The sequence below is a fragment of the Suricata suricatta genome, chromosome 8 (assembly GCF_006229205.1).
Source record: "Suricata suricatta isolate VVHF042 chromosome 8, meerkat_22Aug2017_6uvM2_HiC, whole genome shotgun sequence".
NCBI classification, from domain to species: Eukaryota; Metazoa; Chordata; class Mammalia; order Carnivora; family Herpestidae; genus Suricata; species Suricata suricatta.
Genome location: NC_043707.1, coordinates 62029293 through 62043691, shown reverse-complemented (window position 1 = coordinate 62043691; position 14399 = coordinate 62029293). Strand labels below are relative to the sequence as shown.

General features: G+C 36.5%; 1 protein-coding gene and 1 pseudogene across 1 annotated transcript in view; one reads left to right on the top strand and one right to left on the bottom strand.

Annotated features, from left to right (window-relative positions):
- DPYD (dihydropyrimidine dehydrogenase) overlaps window positions 1–14399 on the bottom strand; it is an 806753-nt gene that overhangs the window by 41145 nt on the left and 751209 nt on the right. The window lies entirely within an intron of this gene.
- Window positions 5472–6331, top strand: LOC115299285 (annotated as a pseudogene).

Sequence of the window (14399 nt, the reverse complement as noted above, 5' to 3'; positions counted from 1 at the left end):
TCTCCTCCTAATTTAATACACTGCAACCATACTGGTGTTTTTGCTGTTCTCAACAAGTGTTAGGGCCTTTATATGGAAAGTAGGGCCTCCAAATCATACTTTGTATATTTCCCTTTTGATAATCATCATATTCTTTCTTTATTTATTTTCTATGTCCATCCTTTCTAGAAGATATGAGCTACCAGAATAGCACGTTCATAACATTTGTTCACTGATGTTTCCCTAGAACTTTGAACAATACCTGGCCTGCTGTACATTCTCAAATGAATGAATATATGAGTAGCAGCATATTTAGGATAAAGAGTTCAGGCTTTGATGTTGGCTTTCAATCTTAATTCCATTGTTTATGAGGTTTTTGACCTGGTCAAATTTTGTTTTATCTTAATAAGATCTCAGTTGCCTCATTCATAAAATATGAATAACATTTCATAGGGTTGTGGTAAGGATTATATAATTTCTACAAAGTATATAAAATGAAGCCAGAGCTTGGTAAACAGTAGGCACTTATTAAATGTTAGTCCTTATCATCAACATCATTATTATAGAAATCCTCAATGTGCTATAGTTTTCTATTAACAACTTACATATGCTTTAGCACGTTTGCTATGTGATTAATATGCTAAGAGTAAACATTCCCCTCCCTCCAGGAAATCATTTTTTCCAGCTATTATAAGGGAAGTCAATGGATTAAGCATGTTTTACATGATAGAGAATTTGCTTATTTCACATTTAGCCTGCATACATTCTATACAGTAAGGATTGCTCACATAGTTATATAATTTTATGCTCCACATGTTGAAATAAGTAAAATTAAGAACACGAAGATTTGATAGTTGAGAAGTAAATGTAAACACTGGTTCTTAAAGAATGAAGGAAAGACCACTCTGTAGCCTGAAGTAAATGCTGTCACCTGTGGGGGTTGGGGAGAGATGCCAAGATCTGAGCCCATTACCGGGCTACTTCATGAACATCTGGCAGTCTGTCACTTCACAGGCAACAACATCTTCTCTAAACAGAATAGACTTGAATTCATCAGGGATTCCCATAGGACAGTATATGCTTAACTTAAGTACCTGCTTTCCGTGATTTCCATAGATTATCATATTCATGACACTGTGGAGTGAAAGCATTCTTCTCACTCTCTAACCAGAACATGAAAAAGAAATTAAAACATTGGCAGGCACTTTGTCTCCAGTTTGTTGGACAAGTAAGAAAAGGATTTTCCACCCATTTATGTAAATGAAATTCTGTCAACTTAGAGCATTTTAACAAAGATGACAGCCGCCTGTCTATTAATAAATACCTGACAGGATAACAATTACAATTGTAGTTGACTGTTTTTCTTTCAATAAATGTAGGTCAGTGGGTATTTAAAAAATTATTTAAAATAAATCTGCAAACCCCAATAACTCTTCCCCTCATCTATATTAGCCCAGCAAGAAATTTCAATGTGTTCATTCTTGCCTTCTTAAGTTCATTCTTGCCTTCTTTTAGAACATTATGGCCAAAGCCTTTTAAATACATAGAGCTATGCAATTAAATATGTGTGTGCTTAATGTGTGTATACACACATAAATACAAACACATGCAAGACATCCATATTTGAATCTAATATTTGATTCTATTGAAAGACTTAAAGCATAGTAGGCTCTCTGCTTTTTAGAAGTAGTTATTCATACTAGGGATATCTTTGCACTATTTCTTTTTTCTGACTTTGGATTTTATTCATTGTTGACTCTAAGAAAGGAAGGGTAAGGATATGTAACAAATTAATTAATCTGGTTACCCATCAATCTTTGAGAACATGTGTAGTAGAGAAAGAAGTGAATTAAATGAATAAATTGAGTTTGAGGGATTATCTATGGAATTCATTAATCCACCCTGGCCCAATGCCCCATTAGAAAGTGACTTTCTAAACAGAATGAGGATGAGACTTAAAATTTTTTTTGTAAACCATCTTTCCAAGAGAATGTGTTTTTCTCTGTCTAGTGGAGTTTGAGAGTCTGTGTTGATGTACTAGAATACCTGTTACAAGTAGTCCCCCAAAATAAATAATTTTATCTTCATCTACTACAAATTGAAAACACAAAATTGTATTTCATCACAATAAAGATGTTATCACATCTTGTTTTGTGTATATAAGAGGAAAATTATAAGCAGAATAATTTTTTAAATATTACTAAAACTTTTAAACATTCAGAGTCTGCTAATTTAAAGATAAATTAATTGCAAGATATCCTGAAAAACAATGCATGTCTTAGAATGATTGATATGCATTGTGTTTCTCGAATACTTACCGGCTCACTTTTAAGCTTTTTTCTCATAGTAGCCATGATATGGTATTTCATTTTTCCAAAAGCAATGCTCTGGGAGAATTACATCATCCTTCCTAAAATCCTATTTGTAACTAAGAATCCAAATTTCAGAAGTATAAAACAACAGCAACAAAATTATCATCAGACAAAAGCAGGGAATAAACATTGTTTTATTTCCAGCTTTACCCCAGAAAATAATGTGAGTAACTGAGAGAAAGAGGCAGAGAGAAGTAGTCACTGGATGCTTCTCATTTGGGTTGAGTCCAGATCTGAATCCTCTGGCATAGGTGTCTGTTGTTTCTTGAATTCCATTTCCCCCCCCATATCTCCTCTACAAGTTAGATAATGCCAATTTTTTAAACAGAATAATATGTAAAATATGTATTTGTATTTATGTCTTCTAAGGTGATTTCTAGGGGGAAATATCACAAATAGCATTGTTCCTTAAAAGAAAACCATAATTTCGGACTACTTTTTAAGAGCACGATTTACCTCTTTAATTTTTGTATGAACGTCTTTGCATGAGCTAAGTACCTGGGCAGTTGACAGACTTAGTTATTTCTAGGAAAAATTTCCATTGATCAGCATGCAGGGATTAACTCAAGCACTGCTCCTCAGAGATACTTTTTCTAGGACAGAATGAGCCACAGGGAGAAAGATACACAAGACAATGTCAAAAGATACAGCATCATTATGCCATTTAATGGTTGATGTGTGTTATGTCAGCCAAGTCCTAGGAAAGTAGGTTTTCCCTGAATAAGAATGATTCAAAAAGATAATGTCATATTTTATTAGAATCTATAAAATCATAAGCAAATACTGTATATTCCTGTTAGTCATCCAGTGATAGAATTGTGTATATGATGACACTAATGGGTTCCACAAATGCGAATTACTGCTAAATTCCTAAGTAAACTGCCCCCCACTTCAGAGACATTGTAATCCATCTTGTGTCAGATGAACTGGGGGACTTATCCTTCTGAATCCATAGGCTTTACTGCTTTTCTTCATTCATCTCTCACACTCAGTAATCCTTTTACCTCTCCTTTCTAAGTTTACAATTTAAATGCAATCTATTCACTAATGAAAAAAAGACCCTTGTGTAAATGGGATGTCTTTGCGTTATGGCTAAAGAAGCTATTACCAGTTATACAGTGGTCTGTATTCTATTACACATTTGACAATCTGGGGAGACTCACTGTCCACTTGCCTTCATCAGTGTTTTGTGTCAACACACAGAATTAAGGTTGCTGGCTTGGGGGTCCTCTCCTGCTCTGGCTTCTTTCATATGGTCTTGCCTTTTGTGTTTGAGAGGAAAATCCTTGAGGACCAGAGCTGGCTGCAGTAAGTTCTCTGCTTTTTCATCATAATGGATTTTGATTTTATTATTTAAAAAATTCAAAGCAAGAGATTGGCTAAATTGGTGTTTATTTCTCAAAATCCTAGATGGTTATTAAGAAGGAAATCATATATAGGATTAAAGGAAGTATATGAAATTGCTGCATGATACATTTTTAGGAGAAATAAAAAGAATTAGAGCAGTATATTCAGTGTTATAATTTAAGAAATTCCTTTTATATGTATACAGTTACCCATATGCATAATTGGGATCTGCAAGTAGTGAGAATTAGAGGTGATCTTTTTTACAGTTATGTCTTTTGCTAATTTTCTATAGTAAGCACATTTACATGTATATCAGAAAAATGTTTGTAAAAAATATTGACTTAAAAGGCAAACTAATGGGAAATATTACAAAAACTTTGTGGGAATAAAATTATAATTATTATTATGGCCAAAATCATTATCTTATTGTTATTGTTTTTTAATTTGAGCATTGAATCATAATTTGGAATGGTAACCATGAAGCAAATCTAAGCTGTGAGAGAATGCATATATAACAGCTAAACTGACAGATATATGTTAAGCACACTTCAGGCCTAATTCTAAAATATGCTTAAATACATATCAAATCAGAAATGTTCAGTCACTCTAGAAAAGCATTCTATATATTTGAGGTTATAGATTTTTACTTCTGAATTTATGACAAAATGTCCATCCTTATGAGGAGTTGGTGTATTAACATACCTCAAAGAATTAAGCTGTAATGTGAACTTTCCAAGAATTAAAACTCCAATGTTAGCTTTTAGGAAACTGAGTTATTTTTCATTTATATCTCTCAAGGAAGATATACATTTAGATAGATATGCATATGAAAATATTTATACACAAATACACAGATTAAACTTTGTCCCTGCAATGTTGAGCTACCCAAGCAACTGTAGTTTTCTGAATATCCCTGAGCCTAAAAATACTGCATCACTAGAGTGCTATTTGGTGGAGAGTATCCTCTGTACTTCCATACAGCATGAACAGAGCTGAGCAGTGCTACAAAGCTGAGTGTGACTGTCACGCTAAGTTCCGATTGGTTCATTTGTGGATTAAATAAGAACATTCTTTTCAATGCGGGAAAAAAAACTTTTTTAATGTTTTATTTATTTTGGGAGAGAGAGAGACAGGCATGAGCAGAGGAAGGGCAGAGAGAGGAAGGCACAGAATCTGAAGCAGGTTCCAGGCGCTGAGCTGTCAGCACAAAGCCCCATACGGGGCTCGAACCCACGAGCCACGAGATCATGGCCTGAGCTGAAGTCAAACACTTAACCAAATGAGTTACCCAGGTGCCCCATAAAGAGCATTTTTGATTGGCTGCTGAATGTCTTTCATAACCCAGTCTTTATAAGAGGAAGTCAGTGAGTATCGGAGAAGTTTTACTAAGATAATGAAACCAATTTGTAAAAATATGAAACAAAGACTATATATAGATTAGAGTGGGCAGCAAATACCCTGACATTGGAAAAATAAGGTATCTATAAGGAGTTAGAAGTTCTGTAAAGAACAGTTGGTGAGAGAGAGTGGAAGGTGGGATTTTACAAAATTTTAAGGCCCATAAAGGTAATGTCTACTTCATAAGCATTTACAAATGGGTATTCATATGAATGATTTGTACTATTGCAGCTCCTCTTCCTGACAGTCTCTCAATTCAGAGTCATTTGTCCCCTTTGAACAAAAAGGAAACCAAGCCTGGGGAGCAGTAAAATCCCGAGGACAGGTGCGTTTGATGACACAGATCACTGAATGTCTTTGTTTGAAGTCCATGTTATGAACCCTTTCTGGAGCAGGTCTGCAAGCTCTTTATGGAAATGGTCTGATGGCAAAGGGAAGACGTTAACAGGGGATGTGATAACTTGTCCTCTACATGCTGCTCCAAACAGCTTCCTTCTATTCCCCCAAATGCTTTGCTCATTGCTAAACTGACATCTCCTACCCCAGCAATACAGTCAACAAGTGTACATGTGCCTCTTATGGACATTTCTAACAGGAATACACTTTTCTTCCAGAATTTATCTTGGTTGTGAAGCACACATTACCAGGTATCTATGTGCAGTCACCTTATTGCTCTGCATTAATGTGGTTTGGAGTAGTATTCATACAACATGGATTTTATCAAGATAGTGTGTTTAAGTTCATACTCATGATAGTGACTGAAAGTCCAGATGGTGAAAGTCCATGCTTGGTTTCTGATATTTCCATCTCTCACCTCAGATGAACTGGGTGAAGGGAGTATTTTCAAACTAGAAGCAGAACCATAGTCATATTTGGCAAGTATGAATGTACACAAGGAATGCCTTCCACAAGATTGATATGTAAGGCCTCTAAACCCAGAGGCTACAGTACTGTATGAAAAAGATGTTCAGCTTCTTAAAAGGAAAGTGGTTGACACTGTTAAAACATGCATTGCTTGTTTGTTTGACCAAACTAAAATAGAAGACCTCTATGCATTAAATTAGCTTTTCTCCATAGAATCTTTCTGTACATGATGAAGCCAGGGAGAAGATGCTGACTCAGAACAGGAAGCCTGAAATATAGCACAAATAAAATTTCATGCTGCCGGCCTGTCACGGGTACAACTTGGTTCAGGACAACTTTTCATTAGAGAAGGGAAAACAGTAGCAACTTAAAGCCCCGGTGCATCTGGTGTGCATGAACTTTCCTGCTGGACCTGGGTCTAGTTAGAGCTAACCAATGACAAAGGGGTGTCTGAAGAGTAAAACTGTGCGACAAAGGACCGCTATCAGTGTTGTCCATGGATGCTTAGATTCTAACAGCAAGTTTTAGAAACCTCCGTTTAGGTAATGCATTGCTTCTGTCAGCGTGTCTTTAGGGTGGTTATCTAGTTCAGTACTCTAAATTATTGTGGACCTTGAAGTTTAACTGTTTTTCTGAAGATAGCCCTAAAGGTAAGGTATATTCACTTAACCTAATAGACAGAGCTCCGCACTATGTAATGATTTTTAAATCAGTGGTTTCAGTTGTACACATGTTAGTATATGGAAAGGAGAAGTACAGCGATTTGAAAGCCTGGATAATCTGTCTGAATGATCCAATTAAGTTAAACCAATGCTTATGAGCACCCACAATTCTTTAGGCATTGATCTCTCTAGCTGACTCACTATTCAGTGAGGAGACCCAAATTGAGTGTATCTTGGATACCTTGTAAAGGGCAGCCATGGCGTGTCTTACTGAGACACCAATTTAGGAGGCCTGGATGTATATACAGCCAGTGTGAAATGAGACAAATGGGTAATTCTTCTCACAGAATTCATTTCTGAACATAGCCTCTTTCCTGCAATGTTTTGTAGTGTGGATGGATTACGGATGTGGGTTATTGTCTTCTAATATCTATCCTAGCAGATGCTTGAACAAAAACTTAAGTCCCCCTAAGATAAAAAGCAGTATAATGACAGGTTCAATGTGCTAACAGTACAGGTTTCCCAAATAAAACCAGTATAATGACAGGTTCAATGTGCTAACAGTACAGGTTTCCCAAATAAAACCTTTATTGATTGAATGCCTTATCATCATCAAGAGTCACTCATTTATTTGATGCTTTCAAGGACTGTATATATGAATGTATGGATGAACAAAGACTTTTTCCTGAACAGTCTTCACTAAAAGATTACTTCAGAATCACAGGTGAAAGCTTTATTATTGCTATATAATTGCAGAGGACACCTAGAGGAAGCCAGGTCATGCACTGTTACCTTTCTCATATACTGATTCAACCTAGAATATACTGGGGTTTATCCACATCCTACGAGTTAATAAAGAGAAGATTAGAAGACAAAATTAATCCATTATATGGATCTGTTGCGTGGGGCTTTAGTTTCATTATAATATCAAAGATTCAATTTTAATATTATTTGGTTTACAGTTTTACGTTTTTATTCCTAAGTGGAAAATGGTTTATATATATATATTTTTACTGCAGTACTATCTAGTTTTGGTAGTAAAGTTGATCAAGCTTCATAAATTGATTAGGGAGTTTTCTATATCTTTTTAAAAGCTGGAATTTTTTAAAATAACACAGAAACTCTGACAAAACTATCAGCTATTCAGCTGTAAAACTACTTGTTCCTGTTATCTTTTGAATGGTGAATTTTAAATTTTGCTTTCCAATTCTTTAGATGATTATTGGTTATATATTTTCAAATTTTTGGCAATTTATATTTGATAAGAAATTACCTCCTCCCTCTAGACTTTATTGCCGAAGAGTTAGGCATAACACTTTATTCTATAATTCTCTTCTCTGAGATTACAATTGTGTTTTCATTCTTATATAGAATAGAGTCTCCTTTTTTGAACTGTAATGATAATTTTATCTATTCATTGGTCTTTTCTTTTCACATGTCTCTCTTTGTTTCAGTTGTCTTTTTTTCTTTTCTCTTTTGGTTATTCCTAAATAGACCTTGCCAATACCCAGGAAAAGAGCATATTCTTGGTAGATCTACCACCTCCTCCCCCAGTCCAGGCTGACCTTCCCTTCTCTGGGCATCCTGAACTTTCTTTATAATCTTCGGGTTCCATTGTGAAAACACCTTCTTTCTTTTCCCTTTTATTTCCCTCCTGACCTTAACCTTCTGCCTAGATGATTTTTCCATGTCTCTTTCTTTTTAACTTTTTTTTTTCAAGCCAGAAGCTTTGGCTTCCCAGCATATAGACCATTTAAATATACATGTGTTGATGTATATAAAATATAACATATTATATATATGTACAATATATTTTAATAACAGATGCTTATAAACTAGATTCCATGGCTTCTGAAAAGGGGCAGGGATGGGAAGGACATCAAAAATTAGGTCCAGCAATAACGAGTTACATTTATAAAGTTTCTCTGTTTGCTTAGGTGCCAGGAAATGGCTGTGTCGATTGAAAAGGAGTTCTGGAGATTAAGGTTCTGATTCTTTGTTTACATTATTTATTTTCCTGCCAGATTCAAAAATTAAGTCTTTTCCTAGGTATGTGTCACCAAAATTTCCTCTTATTGCTTCTTCAAAAGATTAGAGAAATACATAGAGCCAAACCATGGGGAAAAAAACAACCTAATTTGAAGTTTTGAGTCAAATTTGCTTCAAAACTTTTAAAAACCTTGTTTGTTTTCAATGATTTACATTTCAGTGGCATATACCAGGTCACTGGAGGATTCAAGTGTAGTGAGAAAATGACTGGGTTGGTTGCAGGTGGGAAAGAAGTTCCTAAATGTAGGTGCTGTAACTCCATGTTGTCCTGAGCGAGGAGTGCCGCTCCCATCTCGGACACCTCATAATGTAAGATGAGCTCTCTCTATCATCATTTAAGACATTTTTTAACGGGAAGATGAATAATATAATATTATTTAGTGATGAAGGCAGAAAACTCTCATTGTTTTTCCCAGGCTTTGGGGATAAAAGGTCCTTGCCTTCAGCTACTGGCCTATTTTGAACAAAATGTCTTCAGTACGAAGGGCACACCAGGTACATTGCTTTTGGTGATTTCCAACGATGCAATAGAGGCCAGACAGAACAGTGTCTGAAAAGAAAGTCTTATGCTGTGCACTCTATGACTCTGGCTCACAAACATTAGGGCATGAATTTTATGCCATGACAACCCATTTCGGCTCTCAGTGTGTCCCCAAAAGCCAGGTAAGAGTTCTGGGGAAGAGCTCTGTGCTAGAACACCATTCAAGGCAATGACATGGAAATTAGTACACCCAGTGTCCTGCTCTGCTGCTGAGCCCCTCAACTTCCATGATTTGACAGAAAGATGGTATCAAAGGCCGCGGAAAGGTGTAAAGGGATAGCTCAAATGCTAGTGTGTGTGCCGGAGCAGGTGAGGAGTTAGGATCGTGTGTCACGGGCTGACAGGAGAGGGAGTGTCATGCTACTGTGAGTGAAGCGTTGAACATGGGCCCTCTCATAGAAAATATGCTTTTTGTTCAAACTCTCAATATCTGGAGGGAGGGGCAACCTTTCTGGCATGAATGCTCTACTGCTGTGAGGATGCAGGGAAAGGTCCTCTCAGGGTTTGTTTAAAAAGGTCAGCTCAGGAACTACTGACCCCCATGACTCCATCCTGACAGTTTCAGCCCTCTCTCAGAATCACTCTTGTCACTTCTAGCCTCCTGTGCTTTTCTGAAAACAAAACCCTCTACCACCTGCCGTCCATTATTCCGTCAGTGAGCAACATGCGCTCTCTTCAGCTGATATTTCAATTTATTTGTGGTTAAATGTGCAATAATCCTCTGACTGAAGCTGAGGGAACAGTTTAAAGATTTAAAACAAAACAAAGCCAGTGCTTCAAACATCTCTTCATGCAAAGCTTACCAGACACAAAAATGTGGCTAATTCTCATCCAGACAAAAGCAAAACTAAGACACGCAGATGGTCAGTGCCCGCCCTCTGCAGAGGGAGAAGCAGGGTTGGCTCCAAGTAACAAATAATTATCCAGGTCCTTTGTAAATCAAGTTGTACCACTTCTCCTGTGAGCATCCACAAAGGCGGCTGCATATATTTGCTATTAGCTTCTTCTTTGTCTGGGGATTTTGTTAATGCCCTTTCTTCATATAAGTTTGCGTCGCCTTGTTCTCACATTTGACACCGACTGAAATAGCCTCGTAGAACCTTTGTTTCTATTTTCTTCAAAATGTGTATTCCTCAATGAGGTTTCATCTTAATCTCTTCTTTTCAAAAGGATATGAATTGAACATGCAGAGAATCAGCCTAACAGGACCGATTATCAATTTCCATTTCCTTTCAGTGCCTTTGCCACCCGTGGGCCTCCTAGACAGCTTTCCTTGGAGACAAAGGGTGTCTGAAATGGACAACTTTATTTTATACGCTGGTCTATCTTAGTGGACGACAGAGACTCATCCCCCATAATAAATCCTGCCTCTGACCCTTTTATATAATGCACAGCTGAGCTAAAAAGGAAATCAATGTTGCAATTTTAATTTAGCACTTTCATTCTGTTAATTTATCTAAAAAATCCTATGCCATGACTTTCCCTGGTCAAAACAGCCAATTCCTGTCAATGTGAAAATGTGAAAATGCTTTGAGTTTCTTCCCTTTTTTTTTTAATAGTGTGGCTATAAAAACCATGGGTCACATATTAAGCCCTCTGTGTTTTTCTTGTGAGTACGAAGCTCCTTTTGAAATCAATGTGCACACAGCAAGTTGGAGAGATGTGTAGCGTCTCTAGGGAGAAAGCAATCCGGGCCTACATTGTTAGCTTCGCTAAAGATGCTCGTGAAACACTACAAAAATGGGATGCCAACTGGCTGACATGTGTATTTGGTGTTGAAGCCTGATCATTTTAGTAAACTGGGGCTATTTAATCACGCTTACTCCCTGGGGAGAGTTCTAAGTAATGAACATCACTGTGTTTGTTGCCAGTGCACCAAAAAAAGGACTCTTTGGTTTTACTCTTTCTCCCTGTATTTCAGAACTCAAGAATATCCTGCAGACAGAATCTTGCACTGCTCTGGGCACTATGCTCTCATTGGAGTCTGAGGCCAGATCACTATCACATAGCAAACAGCAATGTGGCAGGAAGGGTACAGAAGATCCTACAAGGAGGGTGAAATTTGGTGCCTTTTCAACAGGAATCTCATGTCAGAGGAATTGTTTCTTAAAGTCTTCACTCAAATATTGATTTCCTTCCCCTACTATTTAAATTGAAAATTTTTTTTCTACCTCCTGCCACTTTCCACCTCTACCTATACTCTGTGCCTTTTTTCCCACTTAGCCAGCGCTTACGATTTTCACCCTTACTTTGTAACTTATTTATTTTGTTTTTTGTCCATCTCCATCCCAAGTACAATGTCAATGACTACTTGTTCACTAAATTACCCTTAGAATATGGCTCAGCGTTTGACATGTGGTAGGTGCTTAATAAATATGTTCCCAAAGAAATGTTATGAGGCCACATCTGCCAAGTTGTCCCTTGAGAGTGGGAATTGCACCTCGATTGTCACCCCAGAACTGAGGCCCCACATAGGGGGTTAGGCTGATCAGCATACTGATTGTGTTTGGGAAGAAAACCACCTGTTGCTCTGAGGGCCCTCAGGACCTCTGCAACAAGTTTGGTATAAGAGAGGAAGCCCAACTCCAAACCCAGGATAAGAAATTAGCTGAAGTGTGGGCTTGTAAATAGTCAGATTTGGGGACTTGTGTGTTGCAGAGATAAGCCTAGCTGGTTTGAGTTTGACACAAAGCTCCAGCTATTGGTCCAGCCTAGTTTAAGGAAAATAGTTCAGTGAGGGCCATTCAGGGATAGTGACCATGCCAGACACTGTGGGGGAGACAGCCTATGTCTACAGGTAGATTATGATCTAGAGAGATTAGATTATATGCTTCTAGTCCAGAGCAGGACATGGCATATACTATCTTGAATCTTAAAGGACAACACTTTCAGCAGCAGAGATGAGATAAATAGTGTTAAAAGCATTGGCAATGGTGTCAAGAGAAGCAGAATGCATTTGAGAAACAGCAATTAGCCTCAGGTAGTCCACTTACCTTGTAGCCATGCTTACTAAAAGGAAAGTTAAAAAGTTAAAATAATAGGTGGCTAATTATACTGGAGATTGGGTATTACACGTTGTATTATTTTATTGGGGATACACCTATAGATATTAAGGAGAGGGCAGACTCCTTCAGAAATCTATGCTTTAGGAAATATGTTTTATTTTGTATCTGTGGGAGTAATGGGGATGTTAGCAAATATAGTTAGTAAAGTAAATAAATATTTATAAATACTGGACCATAAACCTTAAGAACTATGGAATTTATCCAACTTGTAATTATTAAGAGATAAAATTTGAATATTCCAGAATGGAGTCGTGTATTTTTTTTCAAAGACCTCCTAGACAGATATTTTGCAACTTAACTCATCAACCTTTCTAGTATTCTGACTAGTTAAGAAATTCTTCCTTCTTTGCAAACCAAACTATTCAACCTTCAGAGAAACCTATTTTATCTGATTTTATCCTCTGTATGCCCAGAGAATTACCATATGGCATTACCAAAAGTCAGCCTGCTATATATGCCTGAAAAGAGTAAGCAAGGAAATTCTGTTCAAATACTGTTCTCTAAAAACACCATTGCTTTCATCTTTCCTAATTTCACTCATTTAATCCTTTCGTTTAAAAAAAAAAGTAGTTCTTAACCAACTTTGCTATCTTTACATTTCTTCCTGAAAATTGACAATAAAAACTGTACTTTGACCTAAAAGGAGTGTGACTTTTGCAGAGACTAATGGATGACCATTTTGTGACTCTTTTATGCCACTGATTGACATTTTAGTCCCTGATTGTACTGTTCTGATTAGTCAAATTAAGTATAAGTTTGCCTTTTCCCTCAGATATTTTTCTTCTATACTTAGATATGGCTAGACCATCCTTTGCTATCTTGAAAGTCAAGATTCACTACCATGTGGCCAGGGAATAGTGAAATGTGATCTTTCTTGATACATTTATTAAAACTTTAAAGGTAAAACCTCCATTTTCAGTTGATGAACTAGAGACTGAAATTTTTGATTTCAACAATAACATTGTAGGTCCTCATTTGAATTCTGAAAATTGGGTATTTTTCAGTATTAGAAACTTATGCTTTGCATATCAGTCAGCACTAAGATATACACACAAAGAGTTTACTACATTTCCTACAGTTAAAATTTATTTTTCTGATGAGATCGGGCACGTTCAGGGTAGTATGGACATAGACTAAAATTTATTTTTCTAATAAATTCTGCTTCTAATATTAAGGCTAGGGTTTGACCAGTTCATTGAGACTTGGTCCTTTATTATCCTCTGAAATTGGTACTTTCCCGATGAATTTAGAAAACCAGTAAAAATTCAATTGAATAGGGTTTGAAATATTGTACCTTCAATAGCCCAGAGGACTCTCTTATTTTCTAAATCTGATAAGCAAAGTAAATATATGAAGAAAAATATATATGCTCCTTGACATCACATTTATATACTAGCTTATTTATAAAATTTTTCTTTATTGGACTTTTGAATGTAAAAAAAATCAACAATCTAGATGATTTAAAAATGGACGAGAGCATTTATTAACCAAGAATACATACATGAATGTGTATCAACATTTACTTTTGTGTTTTAATTCCTTCATTTATGTTTCTCCAGTTTTTATATTTTGTACCTAATCTTTAAGAGATTATTTTAAAGCGTCATTATAATATCCTCTTTCGCCTTTAGCCTCTGCTGTGCTTACACAGACACCTTTACTAAGTTGTCAGGGCAGGCAGGTTCTGAGCCTTGCAGCAGACAGAAGCAGCCTGGGTGATTTGGGTCAATGAGCAATAGCAAATCTGGGTCCTTGCCAAATTTGGTCTGCCATTGTGAAGTTCCATCCTGCATTTTAAATCATGATAGAGTTCCTTGAATTCCACTTCTGTTTGAATTTTGTTTCATTTAAACAACTTTGGAAGAAGTATTTTGCACTCTCGACTTCTGTATGAAAGTCACTAATCAATTGGTGGATTTATGGTTTGGAATGACAAAATGCCTGATGAGTAGGAACCAGAGGAAATCTTCATAATGAACTTCTTCTTTATCACTTCGCCAGAGCAAATGGCTCCCTGCCCTGCTCCAAATAGCACAGATTTCTGGAATTTTAATGTATCATTAATTTTACCAGCTTTCAGCCCTTAATAAAATAATTCTCCTAACCCTTAGGTTATTTATTT